Below are 7662 nucleotides of genomic sequence, written 5' to 3'. Positions count from 1 at the left end.
TTTCTTGATCCTTGGCTCTACGATGGAGTTGACAGTGAGATGGGGAGTATAAACCAATTTGAAAGAATAGTTTCAATAGAATGTTTTGATATTCTCCGTGAAATATGTTTAGATATGTGTATTAAGAATAATTGGTAAAAGTAATAATTTATCATGTAGTTAATGAACTGAACTAAACTGTTGTTCTGATCTGTTCTTTCGAGGTTATCATGAAGAGTGACATCAGACGGTATCTTAATGCATGGAAGAGATAATTTGGACCGAATGGTGTGTGTACCTCAAAACCCCCTCTAACTGGCTGAAGAAGAGAGACAAAGGCATTGAAGGAGGCTTTCCAAACCACTTCTACCGAGAGAAAAGAACCAAGCCAGAAATTGGTGTACAGTATCAGATCTAAGCTATCAACTGCTTTTCTTTCATGGTTCTGTCATACTGTGAGGAGTCCATTTGGAGTGATCATGGAGAAAGATCTGTTCTAACATTTTCTTATGATGCTGGTATATTGGTTGACGAATGGACAAGACATGAGTGGTAGAGATGAGACATTGAAATTGGGACATTATCATGGGCCGTCCACTTTGAACTGTAAAGCTATTTGAAGAAAAACGAAGATGCCAGAAGATGCCGTGCCTGAGAGGGGGGGGTTTAATCTAACTGTGCCATTAAAATTGTTTATACTTTTGTGGTATCAGATTGATTGAAGAGGTCTACACCATGTAAATTGTAGTAATTTAGATTAAGAATGCATTGAGATACTGATCTGTATTAAAATCATGATTAAAAAAGTTAATAGTAGAATTATGGGATAATTATACTGTATGTAAATCTGCTAATATTGATGTGTGTTAAATTGAGGTTTTTACTTTGAGTGATAAGACAAATTTGAATCACTGAGGAGTGCTATTCTAAATATTGGTTTGCTAAATTGTTGGGTTGTTACTTATGATTTGTAATATGAATGATTTCAATGACCTATTCTCTATTCCTGAGTATATTTCTGAGCATGAGTACTTAGAGGGATGTCTGTCCTATATGTTGTGAGGAGGCCTGTGTTTAGACACTGGTTCTCATGTAATTGAAAGAGCATAAATATGTTATGTTTTTATTTTCCTCAAATGGATTATTCTGTGTTATTAAACATGTGCAAGGTTGTCTTGTAGAATAAAGGTTGTTGTAATCTTAGTTTCAGAAGGGAGGAAGCTTACATATAAGCTAAGGTATTTGACATTGAGGGGATTTGAATTTTAAAATATTGAGTATGTTACTATTCTGATTCTTCAAAAGGGACTGAGTCCCTTGAGAGGGGAATGTTAGGGAAGATTCAGAATTTGTTGGTAACATATGTAAGATGTTTTATATTTATCAAATGTGTGTAAGTTAATTCTCATCAGAATGGTATTTTTGTATAATACTGTGGGCAGGGTTGCAGTATCTGTTCTATGTCAAGACTAAGTTGCATGGCCGCTGAGAGGGGAGAGGTCAAAGTGTCATCATGTGTAAACATATCTTTTACTCCCTACCTTTTCTAGTGGGGAAAGAAGGGTTGCAGTGTTGTTTCTATCTTAAACTATAGCCTCACCCTCCTCTCCGTGAGTTTGTCCAGGAGTTTGTATTTAGAGTGGGTTGTATATAAATGACAATTTGATATATGCCTGTTGATATGGAGGATTTGGTTTATGGTTTCACGGGTTTGGGAAAGGAGACAAAGCTGAACGATGAGTTATGTCTATGCTGTCTGACTATGTGTGTCTTTGCTATTAAAGGAACTCAGTTGTATTGTAAGGGGGCTCTCAGAGAATTCATGGTTAGACACTGAATCGATCTGAGAGTCACAGGGTTGTGATAGAGCTCATATAATTAAAGATGGACTTTTATAACTAACTCTGACTTGTGTGTGTGGTTTGCTCCCATGATTTGGTAAATAGAGGAAATTTCCACGACATTTGGCGACGAGGAGGGGATGTGAATCTTCACTCGGTGACCGTTCCTACGATCTAGGTAAATAAGTCGTGCACGAGGGATCCCCTAAACTTGGGATCTCAGGGAGAACCACACTTCGGGAAACGGAGCAGATGGACCAACCTTTGATCTAAGAGGAAGCGAGCCGAGTGGATACCACATCTCGAACTGAGTTTTTTTTAAAGAAAATGGTGAGCGAACCACACACAGATTTGAAGTCGAGTTTTTTTAATTATGCCTGTTATACTCTGAGCGTGAATTCCTTTGTAAGGAAGGCACCTTGGCGGCGTAAGCAGGGCCGAGTCAGAGGAGAGTAATCTGGGGGTTTTGTGGACTCAAAAGATACTCTGCGCTGTCCGGTTGCCAGTGACCAAGAGCCCTCCTGACACTGAATTGATCACAGTGGGGATTTGGTGAGGTCTGTCGGGGTGAGGGGCCAGGGGGTCTGTGTGTTCTAGGTGAAACACGGCACTTGGTGAAGCCCTATTGGAAGAAGGACCTCATTCTGTGCGTCTGTGTGATTTGTCTAAGTGACCCTCAGATGTGGTGAATTCCAATTATTTTAAATGTGCTAGCCAGGTTGCCCTAGGGTTACTCTGTGTGAGTCGGACCGTTCTGTGTGAGCGGGGTAGGTTTACTCTGTGTGAGTCGGACCGTTCTGTGTGAGCGGGGTAGGGTTACTCTGTGTGAGTCGGACCGTTCTGTGTGAGCGGGGTAGGGTTTACTCTGTGTGGGCAAACCTTTTGATGTTCTGTGTGGACGTCAGAAAAGTTCTATGTGAAAAATCTGACCAATCCTGTGTGGATGATCCTGAAAGTTCTGTGTGAGTAACTAAGATTTCTTAAGTTTTATATGGATTCTGTGAATTATTTGAAATTATGATAAATGGTATGTGTGTATAAAGTAATGCTGAAAATGATTAGATACAATTTAAACCACCCATTCGTAGACGTACGTAGGTTTTGAGTTGATATCTTAAATGGATAATTTGATAAAGACGAAGTTTTTAAGCACTATTAAAATAATCTACAAAATCTGGGAAATTGAGCTCTAGAAACTGATTTAGAGTGTGTCCACTTTTGATTATCTTACCCTAACGATGTAACTATAAAACGCATATTGGATTATCTCCGTCTGGGTGAAACATTTGAAATCAAACTGCCCTTAAGGTCTGAACATGTTATATTTTTTCTTCCCAGTATGAGAGAAATTGCGGGATTTATTGAATAAACTGTTTTCCATAAAGTTAAATAGAATTCGAGGGATGCTCGATGTAATTTATAATGTTGTACAAAGCCTAAGGTTTTCCATCAAGCTAATTATCATTGCGTGATTAAAGTGATGTAGTAAAGTAATTGAAATACGTTGCATAAGTAAACATAATCTACTTTTACTGTTTCCTAGTCATTAGTGTCGATTTTATTCTTTGATTGCTAATATATTCATTTGGAATTTGAGAATCATAGCTGGAGCAATGTTTGTACTATTAAAATCGGGCTATTATTCTTCTGGGAATTACCGATAGTGTCGTGTTTTGATTTTACTTTGTAAATGGGGTTTATATCCGGAGAATTTTGGTTATTGGCAATAGCATTAGTGGTTCAGTGGTAGAATTCTCGCCTGCAACGCGGGAGGCCCGAGTTCCATTTCCAGTCACGGCGCTGGCTCAATTTAGAGTTTCTGATTGTAAATAATCTATTTGTATGTTTTGCATGGAAAGTTATGGTCGCTAGTGTTTGTATAAGAGATAAATTGAACGTTTTCAATAGATTGTTTAGGTTAAATTGATAGGCTAATTCAATTTAAAATAATAACGAAGCAAATTCTGATGCAAGACGATGTCTGTTCACTAAATTATCTGCTGGAATAATGTATTGAGAATTGGGTCGTATTTAAATTACTGTATCAATAGAGAAGACAGTTACCTAAGTTAAAGACACTCTGAATGATAGCGGGGAGAGAATGGCGATAGGAAAGTGGTTACCGAAATGTTTTTCATTCTTATAGATTGACTGACGCATGTTATAATTTTTGCGCTGTGTGTGTTATTTTTAAAGAAATATGATACATTTCATAAGTGTGGAGAGCAAAGAGAAGAGGAAGTTATAAAGTTGAGGTTTTAATCTTACGATAGAGGTAAGGGAAAAACGTTGAAATGAGAGGGGTTATATTTTTGCCCAACTGGGGGAAAAAGAAATAGGAAAGTTGAGTTGAAAGTATGTAAGAGAGTGAGTTGTTATGTTGGCTGCTCATTGTCAGGGAAAGTTTCTGGAGGCAGGTAGATTGTTGTAGAATAACGTACATTTGCGTTATTAGTTTGAATATACAATAACCTTACTCAAATTGTTTTAACCGTTGTTCAGGTACATTTTTGTCTGTATTTCTAGCAGCTGATTCGCTAGGTGGGCATCATAGATTTGTGGCGTTTATATTTACTGTATTAGGCTATGAGAATTGGGAGACTGGATGTCGGAATCATAAAACATCGTAAGGATAGCTTCTGATGGTTATTGATTCTTGGTTTGATTGTTTAAGTAACACCAGTTAATTTGAGCAGGAAAGTTCATGTACTCTAAGGTTATGGTATGTTTCCATTATGTGGAACAATGTCAGGTCATTAAAGGTGATTGCTGGATTGAATGGTATGAGAACCTGTTGACAGAAGACTGAATGGGTATGAATGTTGAAAAGCAAGATTGGGCCAAAGACTAAACTAGTATGTTAAGTGGGGGAGTATCATAGATTTTAATTATAGTGTTGTTATAGTAGTTATATAGTGTAGTCAAAACGATTTCATATGTTTTGGGAATTAGCGAGGTTGAATTTGGTATTTGAGTTCCTTTATTATTTGCTTTTTAAAAGAAAGGTTGGAATCAAGTATGATGCCTTGGCACTTAAAATCAGATACCACCAGGAGCTTTTTCCATCAGTACTTGTTTTTTGAGGAACATGCAGACTGTTTTATTTTATTGAGATGTAAACATGAGTCTCTTAGCTATTTTGTCATCTGAATCATTATAGTAGTGAGTTCTTGTGTAGTTTGTTATTTGCATGAATTTATCACTGTATCATCTGCATACATTGGAACTTCAGACCCTGTACAGACTAAAGGAAGATCATTAATGGATGTGCTGAACAGTATTGACCTTTGTGGATATCAGTTGGGGAAAAAATATGTTTATTTGTATTTTTAGATGATGAGACAGCACCGACTTTTGAAGGATTTTAGATTTGTTTTAAAAAATCAGGATTGGTTTTTACTAAATTTATATCAACAGATTGAAATTATTAGGTTGCTGATTAAGAGGTTTTTTTTAGGAGTTGATTTAACTTATCATGCATATACATTGATTTGATTAAAACGTATGATTAATGATTTGAGGTACAGTGGAATTATCATTAGGTTTGGTTTATAGTTCACGTTTGAGTTTCTGAATCAATGTAGTGTAAATGAATACTAAGTGTTTTTGTGTTTTCTTCGGGAAAATTGATATTTCACTGTCTCTCTGGAATGTGTCCAGGGAATATACTCTTGGGGAGAGTGAGTGAAATTGGGGCCATAAACTACCACATTGAAGGGGGAACTCACCACATTGGGATTGTAATGAGTTTTTATTTTCTGACTTTTCATTACACACAAATTCTTTTGATAAAGGAATGTTCTGGGAACATGGAATTACGAAAATGTTTGGAACTAGTTGATTATTGTTTGCAAATTGTTTTATATAGTGCAAAACACTGCTTTGGAGGGTTTTGTATGACCTATGACCTTCTGATGACTTTCCGTTGTGGCTTGATCACCCGCATTGGAAAGCCATTTGGAAAAGAAATGTATGGTCATTTGTAATACTGCTTTCAAAATAATTTGTGTAATTGGTAAATATGTTTCTTAATCCTTATTTGTAATTTGGACCAGTGTGAAGAGGGCATTGCTTTTAACTAAGGGTATGCTGCTTTAAGTCTATTTTCCTATGACCATAGGGGTTAAATAATGTTTCTTTGTGTAGTTTTTCTTCAGTTTAGTGATTTTAATTTGATTAGGTTAGCTGAAATTTTGTTTTACATTACTCTCATACGGAGAGATGTGTGTAAAACATGGGGGAGGATTCAGTTTTTTGAGGGTTTGAATTGAAGTTATACAACTTAAGTGATATGTGAATGAGTGTATTGTATTGTTGAGTGTATTGTATTGTTGTGTTTGTTTTGTTCTATTCCCGAGGGGTATAGGTCTAATTTCTTGATCCTTGGCTCTACGATGGAGTTGACAGTGAGATGGGGAGTATAAACCAATTTGAAAGAATAGTTTCAATAGAATGTTTTGATATTCTCCGTGAAATATGTTTAGATATGTGTATTAAGAATAATTGGTAAAAGTAATAATTTATCATGTAGTTAATGAACTGAACTAAACTGTTGTTCTGATCTGTTCTTTCGAGGTTATCATGAAGAGTGACATCAGACGGTATCTTAATGCATGGAAGAGATAATTTGGACCGAATGGTGTGTGTACCTCAAAACCCCCTCTAACTGGCTGAAGAAGAGAGACAAAGGCATTGAAGGAGGCTTTCCAAACCACTTCTACCGAGAGAAAAGAACCAAGCCAGAAATTGGTGTACAGTATCAGATCTAAGCTATCAACTGCTTTTCTTTCATGGTTCTGTCATACTGTGAGGAGTCCATTTGGAGTGATCATGGAGAAAGATCTGTTCTAACATTTTCTTATGATGCTGGTATATTGGTTGACGAATGGACAAGACATGAGTGGTAGAGATGAGACATTGAAATTGGGACATTATCATGGGCCGTCCACTTTGAACTGTAAAGCTATTTGAAGAAAAACGAAGATGCCAGAAGATGCCGTGCCTGAGAGGGGGGGGGGTTTAATCTAACTGTGCCATTAAAATTGTTTATACTTTTGTGGTATCAGATTGATTGAAGAGGTCTACACCATGTAAATTGTAGTAATTTAGATTAAGAATGCATTGAGATACTGATCTGTATTAAAATCATGATTAAAAAAGTTAATAGTAGAATTTTGGGATAATTATACTGTATGTAAATCTGCTAATATTGATGTGTGTTAAATTGAGGTTTTTACTTTGAGTGATAAGACAAATTTGAATCACTGAGGAGTGCTATTCTAAATATTGGTTTGCTAAATTGTTGGGTTGTTACTTATGATTTGTAATATGAATGATTTCAATGACCTATTCTCTATTCCTGAGTATATTTCTGAGCATGAGTACTTAGAGGGATGTCTGTCCTATATGTTGTGAGGAGGCCTGTGTTTAGACACTGGTTCTCATGTAATTGAAAGAGCATAAATATGTTATGTTTTTATTTTCCTCAAATGGATTATTCTGTGTTATTAAACATGTGCAAGGTTGTCTTGTAGAATAAAGGTTGTTGTAATCTTAGTTTCAGAAGGGAGGAAGTTTACATATAAGCTAAGGTATTTGACATTGAGGGGATTTGAATTTTAAAATATTGAGTATGTTACTATTCTGATTCTTCAAAAGGGACTGAGTCCCTTGAGAGGGGAATGTTAGGGAAGATTCAGAATTTGTTGGTAACATATGTAAGATGTTTTATATTTATCAAATGTGTGTAAGTTAATTCTCATCAGAATGGTATTTTTGTATAATACTGTGGGCAGGGTTGCAGTATCTGTTCTATGTCAAGACTAAGTTGCATGGCCGCTGA

This window comes from Oncorhynchus mykiss, chromosome 3 (genome assembly GCF_013265735.2).
Source record: "Oncorhynchus mykiss isolate Arlee chromosome 3, USDA_OmykA_1.1, whole genome shotgun sequence".
Classification (NCBI taxonomy): Eukaryota; Metazoa; Chordata; class Actinopteri; order Salmoniformes; family Salmonidae; genus Oncorhynchus; species Oncorhynchus mykiss.
This window is presented reverse-complemented; position numbering follows the sequence as displayed.